Below are 21,006 nucleotides of genomic sequence, written 5' to 3' on the forward strand. Positions count from 1 at the left end.
TTGTCGCGTTTTGTCCCAAATTCAGTGGAGATTCTTACGTGGGATTTCAGGAAAAAACTATTTCGGGAGAATTTTTCGGAAATTTCTTGCAAACCAAGGCTATCCTCTACCGAAACTTGTGAAATTTCGCCCTACTTTCGGCAATTTTTATTCTGGGTCCGTATTGCGCTGAAAAGGTTCACACAAGTACTTCCCTATGCTGTTTGCACCCAGGTAAGGAGGCACGTCCATAAAAGAATCACAAAAAGGAGATACGGGGAAGAAAATCCAGGACGTTTTGTTTTCGGAAAACCAGTTTTGTTCACTCTCGGTCTGGGACTTACTACGCCTTACTCCCTGGGTGTTTTGGTCTGAAATTTTTACCAGACGTTCGTCACTGTGTCTATTGAGTTTTGGCTGAGGTTTGAGGCCCAGATTCGTCCCACAAGATTGGCAATAAATTTTTTATTGATCACTGCCAGGGCTGAAAGGAAGGTTCGTTTGTGTGCGAAGCTGTTTGATTTTTTTCGTGGGCGAATACTCATCCGTTTGACCTGAAATTTGTCGCGTTTTGTCCCAAATTCAGTGGAGATTCTTACGTGGGATTTCAGGAAAAAACTATTTCGGGAGAATTTTTCGGAAATTTCTTGCAAACCAAGGCTATCCTCTACCGAAACTTGTGAAATTTCGCCCTACTTTCGGCAATTTTTATTCTGGGTCCGTATTGCGCTGAAAAGGTTCACACAAGTACTTCCCTATGCTGTTTGCACCCAGGTAAGGAGGCACGTCCATAAAAGAATCACAAAAAGGAGATACGGGGAAGAAAATCCAGGACGTTTTGTTTTCGGAAAACCAGTTTTGTTCACTCTCGGTCTGGGACTTACTACGCCTTACTCCCTGGGTGTTTTGGTCTGAAATTTTTACCAGACGTTCGTCACTGTGTCTATTGAGTTTTGGCTGAGGTTTGAGGCCCAGATTCGTCCCACAAGATTGGCAATAAATTTTTTATTGATCACTGCCAGGGCTGAAAGGAAGGTTCGTTTGTGTGCGAAGCTGTTTGATTTTTTTCGTGGGCGAATACTCATCCGTTTGACCTGAAATTTGCCGCGTTTTGTCCCAAATTCAGTGGAGATTCTTACGTGGGATTTCAGGAAAAAACTATTTCGGGAGAATTTTTCGGAAATTTCTTGCAAACCAAGGCTATCCTCTACCGAAACTTGTGAAATTTCGCCCTACTTTCGGCAATTTTTATTCTGGGTCCGTATTGCGCTGAAAAGGTTCACACAAGTACTTCCCTATGCTGTTTGCACCCAGGTAAGGAGGCACGTCCATAAAAGAATCACAAAAAGGAGATACGGGGAAGAAAATCCAGGACGTTTTGTTTTCGGAAAACCAGTTTTGTTCACTCTCGGTCTGGGACTTACTACGCCTTACTCCCTGGGTGTTTTGGTCTGAAATTTTTACCAGACGTTCGTCACTGTGTCTATTGAGTTTTGGCTGAGGTTTGAGGCCCAGATTCGTCCCACAAGATTGGCAATAAATTTTTTATTGATCACTGCCAGGGCTGAAAGGAAGGTTCGTTTGTGTGCGAAGCTGTTTGATTTTTTTCGTGGGCGAATACTCATCCGTTTGACCTGAAATTTGTCGCGTTTTGTCCCAAATTCAGTGGAGATTCTTACGTGGGATTTCAGGAAAAAACTATTTCGGGAGAATTTTTCGGAAATTTCTTGCAAACCAAGGCTATCCTCTACCGAAACTTGTGAAATTTCGCCCTACTTTCGGCAATTTTTATTCTGGGTCCGTATTGCGCTGAAAAGGTTCACACAAGTACTTCCCTATGCTGTTTGCACCCAGGTAAGGAGGCACGTCCATAAAAGAATCACAAAAAGGAGATACGGGGAAGAAAATCCAGGACGTTTTGTTTTCGGAAAACCAGTTTTGTTCACTCTCGGTCTGGGACTTACTACGCCTTACTCCCTGGGTGTTTTGGTCTGAAATTTTTACCAGACGTTCGTCACTGTGTCTATTGAGTTTTGGCTGAGGTTTGAGGCCCAGATTCGTCCCACAAGATTGGCAATAAATTTTTTATTGATCACTGCCAGGGCTGAAAGGAAGGTTCGTTTGTGTGCGAAGCTGTTTGATTTTTTTCGTGGGCGAATACTCATCCGTTTGACCTGAAATTTGTCGCGTTTTGTCCCAAATTCAGTGGAGATTCTTACGTGGGATTTCAGGAAAAAACTATTTCGGGAGAATTTTTCGGAAATTTCTTGCAAACCAAGGCTATCCTCTACCGAAACTTGTGAAATTTCGCCCTACTTTCGGCAATTTTTATTCTGGGTCCGTATTGCGCTGAAAAGGTTCACACAAGTACTTCCCTATGCTGTTTGCACCCAGGTAAGGAGGCACGTCCATAAAAGAATCACAAAAAGGAGATACGGGGAAGAAAATCCAGGACGTTTTGTTTTCGGAAAACCAGTTTTGTTCACTCTCGGTCTGGGACTTACTACGCCTTACTCCCTGGGTGTTTTGGTCTGAAATTTTTACCAGACGTTCGTCACTGTGTCTATTGAGTTTTGGCTGAGGTTTGAGGCCCAGATTCGTCCCACAAGATTGGCAATAAATTTTTTATTGATCACTGCCAGGGCTGAAAGGAAGGTTCGTTTGTGTGCGAAGCTGTTTGATTTTTTCGTGGGCGAATACTCATCCGTTTGACCTGAAATTTGTCGCGTTTTGTCCCAAATTCAGTGGAGATTCTTACGTGGGATTTCAGGAAAAAACTATTTCGGGAGAATTTTTCGGAAATTTCTTGCAAACCAAGGCTATCCTCTACCGAAACTTGTGAAATTTCGCCCTACTTTCGGCAATTTTTATTCTGGGTCCGTATTGCGCTGAAAAGGTTCACACAAGTACTTCCCTATGCTGTTTGCACCCAGGTAAGGAGGCACGTCCATAAAAGAATCACAAAAAGGAGATACGGGGAAGAAAATCCAGGACGTTTTGTTTTCGGAAAACCAGTTTTGTTCACTCTCGGTCTGGGACTTACTACGCCTTACTCCCTGGGTGTTTTGGTCTGAAATTTTTACCAGACGTTCGTCACTGTGTCTATTGAGTTTTGGCTGAGGTTTGAGGCCCAGATTCGTCCCACAAGATTGGCAATAAATTTTTTATTGATCACTGCCAGGGCTGAAAGGAAGGTTCGTTTGTGTGCGAAGCTGTTTGATTTTTTTCGTGGGCGAATACTCATCCGTTTGACCTGAAATTTGTCGCGTTTTGTCCCAAATTCAGTGGAGATTCTTACGTGGGATTTCAGGAAAAAACTATTTCGGGAGAATTTTTCGGAAATTTCTTGCAAACCAAGGCTATCCTCTACCGAAACTTGTGAAATTTCGCCCTACTTTCGGCAATTTTTATTCTGGGTCCGTATTGCGCTGAAAAGGTTCACACAAGTACTTCCCTATGCTGTTTGCACCCAGGTAAGGAGGCACGTCCATAAAAGAATCACAAAAAGGAGATACGGGGAAGAAAATCCAGGACGTTTTGTTTTCGGAAAACCAGTTTTGTTCACTCTCGGTCTGGGACTTACTACGCCTTACTCCCTGGGTGTTTTGGTCTGAAATTTTTACCAGACGTTCGTCACTGTGTCTATTGAGTTTTGGCTGAGGTTTGAGGCCCAGATTCGTCCCACAAGATTGGCAATAAATTTTTATTGATCACTGCCAGGGCTGAAAGGAAGGTTCGTTTGTGTGCGAAGCTGTTTGATTTTTTTCGTGGGCGAATACTCATCCGTTTGACCTGAAATTTGTCGCGTTTTGTCCCAAATTCAGTGGAGATTCTTACGTGGGATTTCAGGAAAAAACTATTTCGGGAGAATTTTTCGGAAATTTCTTGCAAACCAAGGCTATCCTCTACCGAAACTTGTGAAATTTCGCCCTACTTTCGGCAATTTTTATTCTGGGTCCGTATTGCGCTGAAAAGGTTCACACAAGTACTTCCCTATGCTGTTTGCACCCAGGTAAGGAGGCACGTCCATAAAAGAATCACAAAAAGGAGATACGGGGAAGAAAATCCAGGACGTTTTGTTTTCGGAAAACCAGTTTTGTTCACTCTCGGTCTGGGACTTACTACGCCTTACTCCCTGGGTGTTTTGGTCTGAAATTTTTACCAGACGTTCGTCACTGTGTCTATTGAGTTTTGGCTGAGGTTTGAGGCCCAGATTCGTCCCACAAGATTGGCAATAAATTTTTTATTGATCACTGCCAGGGCTGAAAGGAAGGTTCGTTTGTGTGCGAAGCTGTTTGATTTTTTTCGTGGGCGAATACTCATCCGTTTGACCTGAAATTTGTCGCGTTTTGTCCCAAATTCAGTGGAGATTCTTACGTGGGATTTCAGGAAAAAACTATTTCGGGAGAATTTTTCGGAAATTTCTTGCAAACCAAGGCTATCCTCTACCGAAACTTGTGAAATTTCGCCCTACTTTCGGCAATTTTTATTCTGGGTCCGTATTGCGCTGAAAAGGTTCACACAAGTACTTCCCTATGCTGTTTGCACCCAGGTAAGGAGGCACGTCCATAAAAGAATCACAAAAAGGAGATACGGGGAAGAAAATCCAGGACGTTTTGTTTTCGGAAAACCAGTTTTGTTCACTCTCGGTCTGGGACTTACTACGCCTTACTCCCTGGGTGTTTTGGTCTGAAATTTTTACCAGACGTTCGTCACTGTGTCTATTGAGTTTTGGCTGAGGTTTGAGGCCCAGATTCGTCCCACAAGATTGGCAATAAATTTTTTATTGATCACTGCCAGGGCTGAAAGGAAGGTTCGTTTGTGTGCGAAGCTGTTTGATTTTTTCGTGGGCGAATACTCATCCGTTTGACCTGAAATTTGTCGCGTTTTGTCCCAAATTCAGTGGAGATTCTTACGTGGGATTTCAGGAAAAAACTATTTCGGGAGAATTTTTCGGAAATTTCTTGCAAACCAAGGCTATCCTCTACCGAAACTTGTGAAATTTCGCCCTACTTTCGGCAATTTTTATTCTGGGTCCGTATTGCGCTGAAAAGGTTCACACAAGTACTTCCCTATGCTGTTTGCACCCAGGTAAGGAGGCACGTCCATAAAAGAATCACAAAAAGGAGATACGGGGAAGAAAATCCAGGACGTTTTGTTTTCGGAAAACCAGTTTTGTTCACTCTCGGTCTGGGACTTACTACGCCTTACTCCCTGGGTGTTTTGGTCTGAAATTTTTACCAGACGTTCGTCACTGTGTCTATTGAGTTTTGGCTGAGGTTTGAGGCCCAGATTCGTCCCACAAGATTGGCAATAAATTTTTTATTGATCACTGCCAGGGCTGAAAGGAAGGTTCGTTTGTGTGCGAAGCTGTTTGATTTTTTCGTGGGCGAATACTCATCCGTTTGACCTGAAATTTGTCGCGTTTTGTCCCAAATTCAGTGGAGATTCTTACGTGGGATTTCAGGAAAAAACTATTTCGGGAGAATTTTTCGGAAATTTCTTGCAAACCAAGGCTATCCTCTACCGAAACTTGTGAAATTTCGCCCTACTTTCGGCAATTTTTATTCTGGGTCCGTATTGCGCTGAAAAGGTTCACACAAGTACTTCCCTATGCTGTTTGCACCCAGGTAAGGAGGCACGTCCATAAAAGAATCACAAAAAGGAGATACGGGGAAGAAAATCCAGGACGTTTTGTTTTCGGAAAACCAGTTTTGTTCACTCTCGGTCTGGGACTTACTACGCCTTACTCCCTGGGTGTTTTGGTCTGAAATTTTTACCAGACGTTCGTCACTGTGTCTATTGAGTTTTGGCTGAGGTTTGAGGCCCAGATTCGTCCCACAAGATTGGCAATAAATTTTTTATTGATCACTGCCAGGGCTGAAAGGAAGGTTCGTTTGTGTGCGAAGCTGTTTGATTTTTTTCGTGGGCGAATACTCATCCGTTTGACCTGAAATTTGTCGCGTTTTGTCCCAAATTCAGTGGAGATTCTTACGTGGGATTTCAGGAAAAAACTATTTCGGGAGAATTTTTCGGAAATTTCTTGCAAACCAAGGCTATCCTCTACCGAAACTTGTGAAATTTCGCCCTACTTTCGGCAATTTTTATTCTGGGTCCGTATTGCGCTGAAAAGGTTCACACAAGTACTTCCCTATGCTGTTTGCACCCAGGTAAGGAGGCACGTCCATAAAAGAATCACAAAAAGGAGATACGGGGAAGAAAATCCAGGACGTTTTGTTTTCGGAAAACCAGTTTTGTTCACTCTCGGTCTGGGACTTACTACGCCTTACTCCCTGGGTGTTTTGGTCTGAAATTTTTACCAGACGTTCGTCACTGTGTCTATTGAGTTTTGGCTGAGGTTTGAGGCCCAGATTCGTCCCACAAGATTGGCAATAAATTTTTTATTGATCACTGCCAGGGCTGAAAGGAAGGTTCGTTTGTGTGCGAAGCTGTTTGATTTTTTTCGTGGGCGAATACTCATCCGTTTGACCTGAAATTTGTCGCGTTTTGTCCCAAATTCAGTGGAGATTCTTACGTGGGATTTCAGGAAAAAACTATTTCGGGAGAATTTTTCGGAAATTTCTTGCAAACCAAGGCTATCCTCTACCGAAACTTGTGAAATTTCGCCCTACTTTCGGCAATTTTTATTCTGGGTCCGTATTGCGCTGAAAAGGTTCACACAAGTACTTCCCTATGCTGTTTGCACCCAGGTAAGGAGGCACGTCCATAAAAGAATCACAAAAAGGAGATACGGGGAAGAAAATCCAGGACGTTTTGTTTTCGGAAAACCAGTTTTGTTCACTCTCGGTCTGGGACTTACTACGCCTTACTCCCTGGGTGTTTTGGTCTGAAATTTTTACCAGACGTTCGTCACTGTGTCTATTGAGTTTTGGCTGAGGTTTGAGGCCCAGATTCGTCCCACAAGATTGGCAATAAATTTTTTATTGATCACTGCCAGGGCTGAAAGGAAGGTTCGTTTGTGTGCGAAGCTGTTTGATTTTTTTCGTGGGCGAATACTCATCCGTTTGACCTGAAATTTGTCGCGTTTTGTCCCAAATTCAGTGGAGATTCTTACGTGGGATTTCAGGAAAAAACTATTTCGGGAGAATTTTTCGGAAATTTCTTGCAAACCAAGGCTATCCTCTACCGAAACTTGTGAAATTTCGCCCTACTTTCGGCAATTTTTATTCTGGGTCCGTATTGCGCTGAAAAGGTTCACACAAGTACTTCCCTATGCTGTTTGCACCCAGGTAAGGAGGCACGTCCATAAAAGAATCACAAAAAGGAGATACGGGGAAGAAAATCCAGGACGTTTTGTTTTCGGAAAACCAGTTTTGTTCACTCTCGGTCTGGGACTTACTACGCCTTACTCCCTGGGTGTTTTGGTCTGAAATTTTTACCAGACGTTCGTCACTGTGTCTATTGAGTTTTGGCTGAGGTTTGAGGCCCAGATTCGTCCCACAAGATTGGCAATAAATTTTTTATTGATCACTGCCAGGGCTGAAAGGAAGGTTCGTTTGTGTGCGAAGCTGTTTGATTTTTTTCGTGGGCGAATACTCATCCGTTTGACCTGAAATTTGTCGCGTTTTGTCCCAAATTCAGTGGAGATTCTTACGTGGGATTTCAGGAAAAAACTATTTCGGGAGAATTTTTCGGAAATTTCTTGCAAACCAAGGCTATCCTCTACCGAAACTTGTGAAATTTCGCCCTACTTTCGGCAATTTTTATTCTGGGTCCGTATTGCGCTGAAAAGGTTCACACAAGTACTTCCCTATGCTGTTTGCACCCAGGTAAGGAGGCACGTCCATAAAAGAATCACAAAAAGGAGATACGGGGAAGAAAATCCAGGACGTTTTGTTTTCGGAAAACCAGTTTTGTTCACTCTCGGTCTGGGACTTACTACGCCTTACTCCCTGGGTGTTTTGGTCTGAAATTTTTACCAGACGTTCGTCACTGTGTCTATTGAGTTTTGGCTGAGGTTTGAGGCCCAGATTCGTCCCACAAGATTGGCAATAAATTTTTTATTGATCACTGCCAGGGCTGAAAGGAAGGTTCGTTTGTGTGCGAAGCTGTTTGATTTTTTTCGTGGGCGAATACTCATCCGTTTGACCTGAAATTTGTCGCGTTTTGTCCCAAATTCAGTGGAGATTCTTACGTGGGATTTCAGGAAAAAACTATTTCGGGAGAATTTTTCGGAAATTTCTTGCAAACCAAGGCTATCCTCTACCGAAACTTGTGAAATTTCGCCCTACTTTCGGCAATTTTTATTCTGGGTCCGTATTGCGCTGAAAAGGTTCACACAAGTACTTCCCTATGCTGTTTGCACCCAGGTAAGGAGGCACGTCCATAAAAGAATCACAAAAAGGAGATACGGGGAAGAAAATCCAGGACGTTTTGTTTTCGGAAAACCAGTTTTGTTCACTCTCGGTCTGGGACTTACTACGCCTTACTCCCTGGGTGTTTTGGTCTGAAATTTTTACCAGACGTTCGTCACTGTGTCTATTGAGTTTTGGCTGAGGTTTGAGGCCCAGATTCGTCCCACAAGATTGGCAATAAATTTTTTATTGATCACTGCCAGGGCTGAAAGGAAGGTTCGTTTGTGTGCGAAGCTGTTTGATTTTTTCGTGGGCGAATACTCATCCGTTTGACCTGAAATTTGTCGCGTTTTGTCCCAAATTCAGTGGAGATTCTTACGTGGGATTTCAGGAAAAAACTATTTCGGGAGAATTTTTCGGAAATTTCTTGCAAACCAAGGCTATCCTCTACCGAAACTTGTGAAATTTCGCCCTACTTTCGGCAATTTTTATTCTGGGTCCGTATTGCGCTGAAAAGGTTCACACAAGTACTTCCCTATGCTGTTTGCACCCAGGTAAGGAGGCACGTCCATAAAAGAATCACAAAAAGGAGATACGGGGAAGAAAATCCAGGACGTTTTGTTTTCGGAAAACCAGTTTTGTTCACTCTCGGTCTGGGACTTACTACGCCTTACTCCCTGGGTGTTTTGGTCTGAAATTTTTACCAGACGTTCGTCACTGTGTCTATTGAGTTTTGGCTGAGGTTTGAGGCCCAGATTCGTCCCACAAGATTGGCAATAAATTTTTTATTGATCACTGCCAGGGCTGAAAGGAAGGTTCGTTTGTGTGCGAAGCTGTTTGATTTTTTTCGTGGGCGAATACTCATCCGTTTGACCTGAAATTTGTCGCGTTTTGTCCCAAATTCAGTGGAGATTCTTACGTGGGATTTCAGGAAAAAACTATTTCGGGAGAATTTTTCGGAAATTTCTTGCAAACCAAGGCTATCCTCTACCGAAACTTGTGAAATTTCGCCCTACTTTCGGCAATTTTTATTCTGGGTCCGTATTGCGCTGAAAAGGTTCACACAAGTACTTCCCTATGCTGTTTGCACCCAGGTAAGGAGGCACGTCCATAAAAGAATCACAAAAAGGAGATACGGGGAAGAAAATCCAGGACGTTTTGTTTTCGGAAAACCAGTTTTGTTCACTCTCGGTCTGGGACTTACTACGCCTTACTCCCTGGGTGTTTTGGTCTGAAATTTTTACCAGACGTTCGTCACTGTGTCTATTGAGTTTTGGCTGAGGTTTGAGGCCCAGATTCGTCCCACAAGATTGGCAATAAATTTTTTATTGATCACTGCCAGGGCTGAAAGGAAGGTTCGTTTGTGTGCGAAGCTGTTTGATTTTTTTCGTGGGCGAATACTCATCCGTTTGACCTGAAATTTGTCGCGTTTTGTCCCAAATTCAGTGGAGATTCTTACGTGGGATTTCAGGAAAAAACTATTTCGGGAGAATTTTTCGGAAATTTCTTGCAAACCAAGGCTATCCTCTACCGAAACTTGTGAAATTTCGCCCTACTTTCGGCAATTTTTATTCTGGGTCCGTATTGCGCTGAAAAGGTTCACACAAGTACTTCCCTATGCTGTTTGCACCCAGGTAAGGAGGCACGTCCATAAAAGAATCACAAAAAGGAGATACGGGGAAGAAAATCCAGGACGTTTTGTTTTCGGAAAACCAGTTTTGTTCACTCTCGGTCTGGGACTTACTACGCCTTACTCCCTGGGTGTTTTGGTCTGAAATTTTTACCAGACGTTCGTCACTGTGTCTATTGAGTTTTGGCTGAGGTTTGAGGCCCAGATTCGTCCCACAAGATTGGCAATAAATTTTTTATTGATCACTGCCAGGGCTGAAAGGAAGGTTCGTTTGTGTGCGAAGCTGTTTGATTTTTTTCGTGGGCGAATACTCATCCGTTTGACCTGAAATTTGTCGCGTTTTGTCCCAAATTCAGTGGAGATTCTTACGTGGGATTTCAGGAAAAAACTATTTCGGGAGAATTTTTCGGAAATTTCTTGCAAACCAAGGCTATCCTCTACCGAAACTTGTGAAATTTCGCCCTACTTTCGGCAATTTTTATTCTGGGTCCGTATTGCGCTGAAAAGGTTCACACAAGTACTTCCCTATGCTGTTTGCACCCAGGTAAGGAGGCACGTCCATAAAAGAATCACAAAAAGGAGATACGGGGAAGAAAATCCAGGACGTTTTGTTTTCGGAAAACCAGTTTTGTTCACTCTCGGTCTGGGACTTACTACGCCTTACTCCCTGGGTGTTTTGGTCTGAAATTTTTACCAGACGTTCGTCACTGTGTCTATTGAGTTTTGGCTGAGGTTTGAGGCCCAGATTCGTCCCACAAGATTGGCAATAAATTTTTTATTGATCACTGCCAGGGCTGAAAGGAAGGTTCGTTTGTGTGCGAAGCTGTTTGATTTTTTTCGTGGGCGAATACTCATCCGTTTGACCTGAAATTTGTCGCGTTTTGTCCCAAATTCAGTGGAGATTCTTACGTGGGATTTCAGGAAAAAACTATTTCGGGAGAATTTTTCGGAAATTTCTTGCAAACCAAGGCTATCCTCTACCGAAACTTGTGAAATTTCGCCCTACTTTCGGCAATTTTTATTCTGGGTCCGTATTGCGCTGAAAAGGTTCACACAAGTACTTCCCTATGCTGTTTGCACCCAGGTAAGGAGGCACGTCCATAAAAGAATCACAAAAAGGAGATACGGGGAAGAAAATCCAGGACGTTTTGTTTTCGGAAAACCAGTTTTGTTCACTCTCGGTCTGGGACTTACTACGCCTTACTCCCTGGGTGTTTTGGTCTGAAATTTTTACCAGACGTTCGTCACTGTGTCTATTGAGTTTTGGCTGAGGTTTGAGGCCCAGATTCGTCCCACAAGATTGGCAATAAATTTTTTATTGATCACTGCCAGGGCTGAAAGGAAGGTTCGTTTGTGTGCGAAGCTGTTTGATTTTTTTCGTGGGCGAATACTCATCCGTTTGACCTGAAATTTGTCGCGTTTTGTCCCAAATTCAGTGGAGATTCTTACGTGGGATTTCAGGAAAAAACTATTTCGGGAGAATTTTTCGGAAATTTCTTGCAAACCAAGGCTATCCTCTACCGAAACTTGTGAAATTTCGCCCTACTTTCGGCAATTTTTATTCTGGGTCCGTATTGCGCTGAAAAGGTTCACACAAGTACTTCCCTATGCTGTTTGCACCCAGGTAAGGAGGCACGTCCATAAAAGAATCACAAAAAGGAGATACGGGGAAGAAAATCCAGGACGTTTTGTTTTCGGAAAACCAGTTTTGTTCACTCTCGGTCTGGGACTTACTACGCCTTACTCCCTGGGTGTTTTGGTCTGAAATTTTTACCAGACGTTCGTCACTGTGTCTATTGAGTTTTGGCTGAGGTTTGAGGCCCAGATTCGTCCCACAAGATTGGCAATAAATTTTTTATTGATCACTGCCAGGGCTGAAAGGAAGGTTCGTTTGTGTGCGAAGCTGTTTGATTTTTTTCGTGGGCGAATACTCATCCGTTTGACCTGAAATTTGTCGCGTTTTGTCCCAAATTCAGTGGAGATTCTTACGTGGGATTTCAGGAAAAAACTATTTCGGGAGAATTTTTCGGAAATTTCTTGCAAACCAAGGCTATCCTCTACCGAAACTTGTGAAATTTCGCCCTACTTTCGGCAATTTTTATTCTGGGTCCGTATTGCGCTGAAAAGGTTCACACAAGTACTTCCCTATGCTGTTTGCACCCAGGTAAGGAGGCACGTCCATAAAAGAATCACAAAAAGGAGATACGGGGAAGAAAATCCAGGACGTTTTGTTTTCGGAAAACCAGTTTTGTTCACTCTCGGTCTGGGACTTACTACGCCTTACTCCCTGGGTGTTTTGGTCTGAAATTTTTACCAGACGTTCGTCACTGTGTCTATTGAGTTTTGGCTGAGGTTTGAGGCCCAGATTCGTCCCACAAGATTGGCAATAAATTTTTTATTGATCACTGCCAGGGCTGAAAGGAAGGTTCGTTTGTGTGCGAAGCTGTTTGATTTTTTTCGTGGGCGAATACTCATCCGTTTGACCTGAAATTTGTCGCGTTTTGTCCCAAATTCAGTGGAGATTCTTACGTGGGATTTCAGGAAAAAACTATTTCGGGAGAATTTTTCGGAAATTTCTTGCAAACCAAGGCTATCCTCTACCGAAACTTGTGAAATTTCGCCCTACTTTCGGCAATTTTTATTCTGGGTCCGTATTGCGCTGAAAAGGTTCACACAAGTACTTCCCTATGCTGTTTGCACCCAGGTAAGGAGGCACGTCCATAAAAGAATCACAAAAAGGAGATACGGGGAAGAAAATCCAGGACGTTTTGTTTTCGGAAAACCAGTTTTGTTCACTCTCGGTCTGGGACTTACTACGCCTTACTCCCTGGGTGTTTTGGTCTGAAATTTTTACCAGACGTTCGTCACTGTGTCTATTGAGTTTTGGCTGAGGTTTGAGGCCCAGATTCGTCCCACAAGATTGGCAATAAATTTTTTATTGATCACTGCCAGGGCTGAAAGGAAGGTTCGTTTGTGTGCGAAGCTGTTTGATTTTTTTCGTGGGCGAATACTCATCCGTTTGACCTGAAATTTGTCGCGTTTTGTCCCAAATTCAGTGGAGATTCTTACGTGGATTTCAGGAAAAAACTATTTCGGGAGAATTTTTCGGAAATTTCTTGCAAACCAAGGCTATCCTCTACCGAAACTTGTGAAATTTCGCCCTACTTTCGGCAATTTTTATTCTGGGTCCGTATTGCGCTGAAAAGGTTCACACAAGTACTTCCCTATGCTGTTTGCACCCAGGTAAGGAGGCACGTCCATAAAAGAATCACAAAAAGGAGATACGGGGAAGAAAATCCAGGACGTTTTGTTTTCGGAAAACCAGTTTTGTTCACTCTCGGTCTGGGACTTACTACGCCTTACTCCTGGGTGTTTTGGTCTGAAATTTTTACCAGACGTTCGTCACTGTGTCTATTGAGTTTTGGCTGAGGTTTGAGGCCCAGATTCGTCCCACAAGATTGGCAATAAATTTTTTATTGATCACTGCCAGGGCTGAAAGGAAGGTTCGTTTGTGTGCGAAGCTGTTTGATTTTTTCGTGGGCGAATACTCATCCGTTTGACCTGAAATTTGTCGCGTTTTGTCCCAAATTCAGTGGAGATTCTTACGTGGATTTCAGGAAAAAACTATTTCGGGAGAATTTTTCGGAAATTTTTGCAAACCAAGGCTATCCTCTACCGAAACTTGTGAAATTTCGCCCTACTTTCGGCAATTTTTATTCTGGGTCCGTATTGCGCTGAAAAGGTTCACACAAGTACTTCCTATGCTGTTTGCACCCAGGTAAGGAGGCACGTCCATAAAAGAATCACAAAAAGGAGATACGGGGAAGAAAATCCAGGACGTTTTGTTTTCGGAAAACCAGTTTTGTTCACTCTCGGTCTGGGACTTACTACGCCTTACTCCTGGGTGTTTTGGTCTGAAATTTTTACCAGACGTTCGTCACTGTGTCTATTGAGTTTTGGCTGAGGTTTGAGGCCCAGATTCGTCCCACAAGATTGGCAATAAATTTTTTATTGATCACTGCCAGGGCTGAAAGGAAGGTTCGTTTGTGTGCGAAGCTGTTTGATTTTTTTCGTGGGCGAATACTCATCCGTTTGACCTGAAATTTGTCGCGTTTTGTCCCAAATTCAGTGGAGATTCTTACGTGGAATTTCAGGAAAAAACTATTTCGGGAGAATTTTTCGAAATTTCTTGCAAACCAAGGCTATCCTCTACCGAAACTTGTGAAATTTCGCCCTACTTTCGGCAATTTTTATTCTGGGTCCGTATTGCGCTGAAAAGGTTCACACAAGTACTTCCATATGCTGTTTGCACCCAGGTAAGGAGGCACGTCCATAAAAGAATCACAAAAAGGAGATACGGGAAGAAAATCCAGGACGTTTTGTTTTCGGAAAACCAGTTTTGTTCACTCTCGGTCTGGGACTTACTACGCCTTACTCCTTGGGGTTTTGGTCTAAATTTTTACCAACGTTCGTCACTGTGTCTATTGAGTTTTGGCTGAGGTTTAGGCCCAGATTCGTCCCACAAGATTGGCAATAAATTTTTTATTGATCATTGCCGGGGCTGAAAGGAAGGTTGTTTGTGTGCAAACTGTTTGATTTTTTTCGTGGGCGAATACTCATCGTTTGACCTGAAATTTGTCGCGTTTTGTCCCAAATTCAGTGGAGATTCTTACGTGGAATTTCAGGAAAAAAACTATTTCAAGAGAATTTTTCAGAAATTTTGTGCAAACCAAGGTTAAAAGGATTCCCATCAGCAATATTTCTCTCTAATTCCTTTGTGTCATGCTTGACTACATCGGGAAGTAATTTTTAACACAATGTGGATGATAAAAACGTTCACAGGTTCCAGAAGCACATTTAAAAACCTGAAAGGAGAATTCCCAAAAACTTAGTTCCATGTATAACAGGAAGCTTCAGAACAACCCCTTGTTTCCAAGGTTTGTTGATGTTTTAATAAATCAATCATAATTAGTGCAAGATAGAACAGATATTGAAGCAGGAGGATTTTTGACTATGAAATTCACATGAATGTATGGTGTGAGAAGAGGAAAAGATAAAATACTATTCATTTCAAGGTTAGTTTTCATAAATTGTCAACATTGTGAGGAAATGACAGACCTGTTAGCATCCCTAATAAGATTACTTTTGGGTTGGGTAATACAAAAAAGTTGCTTTATTTGTTGAAGAAAAAAGGTTGGAAATGTAAGATTCAAAGGGCATGCTTGATTTTGAATTTGGATCTCAATTCTACTACAATGGCTAAAAAAGTCAATATAAGTAGTAACAACTGATATTGACTAACAATGACAAGGAGGCACATCATTCTGCCAAAGGAAAATAATTAAATGATGTAAGCAAGAAGAGAAGCTTTTTCCATAGCTATACCTCAGCACCGATAACTTTATCAGAAGACCCCAGCTTGCCACATGCAAAACATTGGTGCTCACAATTCTTACAATAAAAGTTCTGGATCTCCTGCATAATTTTGTCATGGCCACAGTCAACAAATTTCTTCCAAATTATATGAAGTGGAAAAGGAGAAGTAAAATATAAATGAAAACAATAGAGCCCATCATACATCAACTTCCTTTGGGTAAAACCAAGAGAAGAACAACTATTTTCTCTACCAGCCTCCTTTGTAGCATGAAATGATCTCATGCACACGCCATCACAACTGCAATTAATATATTAAATAATGAACAAAAACTCAAAAACTATTCTACAGTAGGGAAGCAAATGAAAACTTCATCTAATTTACTGTAAGAAATTTATCAGAATACATAGTGCTTCAGGTTCCTTACACTATCTTTAGAATATATTGTAGAATCAATTAGTCATCTTAGGAGATGGTTAATGATTTTATTACTTTTTTTTTTGTTTCCTTTTTATTATGACTATGGCTCATTATATCTTGGCAGGATTTGGCTTATACTGATTTTCTACAGCCCGCAATCAAGTATTTGATTACTTGGTAAATAGAACCATTGTGTTGGTATTTTATTCTAATTTTACACACCGTATCAATATAAAGTATTATTATGCAGTCTCTATTCCAATAATTCTTAACGAAAGACAAGCAGTGAGACAAATATAAAGGATGACAGATAAATAAAATAAAAAAAAAATAAAAAAAAAAAAAAAAAAAAAAAAAATAAATTACAATTTTTTTATTTATGGTACATTTTGCATTTTTATATTTTTAAATAATACCATATGAAATAAATGATTATATTCAATATTCTTAACGAAGACACAGTGAGACAATATAAAGGAGGACAGATCAAGTATACCAATGAAAATAAATTACCACCACTTAAAATAGATTAAAGTATACCAATTAAAATAAACTAACCCAATGAAAAAAATAGCATACCATATAACATTACCACCATTCTTTTATTATGATTATGGCTCATAATATCTTGGCGGATTTGGCTTATACTAGATTTTCTACAGATAAAGTACTTGATACCTTTTGTAAATAGAACCATTGTGTTGGTATTTTATGAAATTTCAGTATAGAGTATTATTATGCATAATCATTATTCCAATAATCCTTAACAATAGATATGCAGTCAGAAAGATACACAAGAGGACATATACAGATTCTTAAAATAAATTAACCCATCTGAAAAAATAACATACCATATAACATTACCAAATAAATTTTCAGAAAAAAGAATCATGAAATGCAGTTTCACATACATCATTATCAGAATAAGAACGTTCGGAAGAAAGAAAAAAAATACCTCAACTCCCTATCCTTGCTCAAGTCTTGCCAGAGAGATCCCACAGACATTTGATGTCCTCCCTTCACACTATGGAGGAAATGAAGGGTGATCAAAACAGTCCTTACGTTTTCTTGAAAACCCTTCCTAGGCTTCTCAATCTTGATCCACCTTCCATCCTTTGCCAGCAAGAACACCTCGGGTCTCGCTTTGGAAAGATCAAATCTCCACGCCGTCACTTGCATGAAAATCTTCAACAGCCCGCTATCGGCATCCCCGTCCAGAAACACCTTCTCTTCGCAACCACCACAGTTCTCAGAATCATCCCATTGAATTGGCAACACAGCAAAAGACACAGGATTGTCCTCATCGTCAACAAGATGGTAATTTGACACAGAGATTAACTGAACCTCAGACTCACACTCATCTTCATCATCTGAATGCGACCACCCCTCTTCATCTCAAAGTCTCACTTTCCACACACACTACCAAAACAACCAAGAAAACAAAATCAAAGGTGTGAGTAATTGTTAATGATAACGTATACATAAAGCAATCATAACCACTCAGGGTTTAAACACAAAACCCTTCCCTCGTCAATGGAGGAGTGTAACAAATCTTTAGAAACAAGAAAAACCCTAAAAAATTCGAAAATCGAAAAAGAAAACGACAATGGTGGAGAAATGAAGCAACCTTGTAACGCGCGAGAGAGGGAAAGAACCAAAAGTAGAAGTGAAAAGCCAAGAGTTTCTTCTTAGGATAGAGAGTTAAATCCACAATGGAAATTTTGGCGCTGCTACGATTTTTATAGGAGTTGCCACGTCACTCTTCTTCTTCCTCAAACCGCCACCTGTCACAAAGAATCTTATCTGACACTTTCTTCAAACGGAAATAATATCTTTATGACATAAGAAATAAAATCTTTATATATATTATGATAATACAAAACAAATAAGGACGCATTTTTTATTTTTTTATTTATATATATTTATGTTTAATATTAAAATTTGAATAAATAATATTATTATTTCCACATTTATCTTAACAATATAAATTTATAGTATATTATAAATAAAAATTGACATTATCATTATTATGTAAAATTATTATACTTTGTGTGAATTGGCTTAACCAATATCATTCTAAGTATTTTATTTTTTACAAATTTTATTTCCTAAAAATGTCACACACATTAACCACTTTTACGATTCAAAATCGTTCGTCTTCTCCAGTATTTCCACTAATATTTTTCTTTCTCTCAAATTTGAAGAGACATTCTTCTTTCTATGCAACTGTTTGAAAAGTAACCACTTTTTCAATTCAAAACCGTCTCCAACCTCTATTTCAATTTAAATAAGAAATGACAACAATGTCCATAATATAATGAATTATTTATATAAAGATAAAATAAGGCAAAAGTTAAGAGTTGTTAAAGAGGAGAATCCCCTTTATATATACTAGCGGAAACACAGGCGCTAAAGCGCCTGTGTATCCGCATTTTTTTATTATTACTATATTGTATATTATTATTTGTATTCATATCTTTTAAATATTACTAAGTAAATATCATTTATGAGTTTCAACCTACTATTTTAATAATTAAGTTGCAGTAAAAAATATATTAAACAAATTTAAATTTATAACACAATAAACATAACCAATTTTGATTTGTTGTTACTAACATAAAACTAAAAAAGAGAAATATAATAATGAAAAGAAAATAATAATAATAAGATAAGAAACTCGGTAACAAACCTTAAAAAAATATTTATTTTCCAATCTTTTTCCTCTTCCCTGCACCGCAAGAATGTTCAGAACGCATTCATCCTCCTCATGCCCACATCAACAATGATGTCAAAAATTTAACTTTGTACCCTAAAGAAATTAAGTCATCATTCTTGTGCATCACTAATTTTGATTTGTTGTTAGTAACATAAAACTAAAAAAGAGAAATATAATAATGAAAAGAAAAAAAAAGAAGAAGAATAAGATGAGAAACTCCATAACAAACCTTAAGAATTTCATATTCAGAACGCATTCATCCTCCCCGTCTCACATCAATAATGGTGTCAAGATAACTCTGTACTTGTGCAGTATTTCCGCCTTCGGTGTACAAAAATGAAAAGTAGAGTAAAAAAAATAAAAATGATAAAATTGAGTAACATTAACAATTAAACAACCAAGAAAAGAAAACTCACTTATCGAAACTAATGTGGAATGTGTTGTGTTCTTCTTCTTACTCTTATCTTGAAGAATGAATCTTTTTATCTAATGGAAGTGATATGAACAAAAGAGATAAAATGAGAAAGAGTAAATTCAAATTGAAAAGAAACTCTGAAGAAATAAAGATATATTTCAAAAAGCTAAATTCAAAACAGTTTTACGTTTAAAAACTCCATTCTGATAACTGTTTTAATATTTACAAAATAACTAAAAATAAAATTAATTTTTTATAGATATAAAAAACAGTTATCTATATCAAAAACAGTTATGAGGGGAATCCCCATTATATATAGGTATATATATATATAATATAATATATATATACATATATATTTAATTAAATATGTTTAAAATAATTAAATAATTATATTTTTTATCACAATAAATCAAATGTAATATTATTTTAATAATGTGATTCTTAATGAGTAAAGAAATTGAAGTTATTAATTTATAAAATAAACTAAACATCTTTATTGGAAAAAATAAAATAAAATGTATACATTAAAGAAATAGGAAAAGCAAAATAAGATAAATAAAAGAGATGAAATATGAAGAAAATTAGCAATACACATTTCAGAATCTAAAAATTAGAGTTTTTGAAGCATTGAGGAGACGAAATACATGGTGAAGTGACTGTGATGAAATGTGAAGAGGAACAGTAATACACTATTTCAGGATCTCAAAATTAGAATTTTGAGGAGGCGGGAGGCATAGTGGCAGCCAAGGAAGACTGTGTGCGCTTGCATTTAGATGTTGGAAGGGTCAACAATGAAGGCGTTTGCTCACGCTGAGTATCACAGCTTGGAACTTCTCGATTTCTTCTTCTCTATCTTCTTCTTCCTCTTGTGCTTGAGAAATATGAAAGAAAACACACCAAAATTGAATTTGTTGAAAGAATACCAAAATTGAATTTGCGCGCACTTATCAAATAGCATCAGTCAATAGTTTTTAAGATGTTTCTTATTCTTCCTCTCTCATAGTTTTCTTATATATATATTTTTTTGCCTAAAAAAAGTAACCGTGCATAAACCCACATTTCACCCCTCTCTCCCCACTCTTTTCTAATAAAACGTATCAATCTCTCCCCTCTCCTGCCCATTAAGTGAGAACAAATAAAATTAAATTTTAAAATGTAAAGTAACCAATTTCTCCACTCACCTGCCCATGAGAACAAATAAAATAAAATTTTAAAATTAAAAAATTCTTATTTAATAAAGAAGAATATTAGTTTAAAACAGAAAAGTAACCTATTTCTCCACTCTCCTGCGAGTTAAGTGAGAACAAAAATAAATTAACGTACCAATCTCTCCACTTTCCTGTCAGTTAAGTAGTGAGAACAAATAAAATAAAATTAAAAAATTAAAAAACTGTTTTATTAAATTCTAAAATTATAAAATGTCTAAATAACCAAAATAAATTGATAAAACAAAATATTAAGTAAGGATAAAATAGGAAAACAATTTAGAGTAGTTAAAGTGGAGAATCCAAAATGTCCAAATAACCAAAATAAATTGATAAAACGAAATATTAAGCAAGGATAAAGTAGGAAAACAATTTAGAGCAGTTAAAGTGGGGAATCACATTTATATATAGGAATAGATTACAATTACGATAGTAGAAACAAATTAGATAGAATAAGAGAGAGAAAGAAATAAGATCTTTTTTATATATATTAGCGAGAACACAGGCACTGACGTGTCTGTGTATCCGCATTTTTTATTTTTGTTTCTTTAGTATTTTTTTATTTTTCAAAAACAATTTAAAATGAGAAGTTAAAGAGTATATAATTAAATAGTAGTGTGTATCCGCATTTTTTATTTCTCTTTCTTTAGTATTCTTTTATTCTTCAAAAACAATTTCTCTTAATAACATTAAAATGAGAAGTTAAAGAGTATACCGTTAAAGAGTAGGTTAATAAAATAGTGGAGAGCGGTAATTAAAAGTTGCATATGGCAAAGAGAATGAATGAATTTATTTATTTACATGAAAGTGAAAAGGAAAGAGAAAAGAAAGTGAGAAGTATGGTAAAAAAAGAATGTGTTAGGTGTAGTGAAGAGAGAAAGTGGGGAGTAGGTACCTATATATGAGAGAGAAAGTGGGAAGTAGGATACGTGGGTTATGTGTAGTGGAG

The 21,006-nt window shown here is 38.9% G+C and overlaps 1 long non-coding RNA gene across 1 annotated transcript; it reads right to left on the bottom strand.

Moving 5' to 3' along the window:
• Positions 1–15,493: 15,493 nt before the first annotated feature.
• LOC137817574 (uncharacterized) lies at positions 15,494–17,429 on the bottom strand. The gene is made up of 3 exons (XR_011081986.1): positions 17,346–17,429; positions 16,674–17,137; positions 15,494–15,598 (listed from the first exon to the last, which is right to left on the bottom strand). It is a non-coding gene; the product is annotated as an uncharacterized lncRNA (long non-coding RNA).
• Between the last annotated feature and the right edge of the window lie 3,577 nt (positions 17,430–21,006).

The sequence above is a fragment of the Phaseolus vulgaris genome, unplaced genomic scaffold (assembly GCF_000499845.2).
Source record: "Phaseolus vulgaris cultivar G19833 unplaced genomic scaffold, P. vulgaris v2.0 scaffold_170, whole genome shotgun sequence".
Taxonomy (NCBI): Eukaryota; Viridiplantae; Streptophyta; class Magnoliopsida; order Fabales; family Fabaceae; genus Phaseolus; species Phaseolus vulgaris.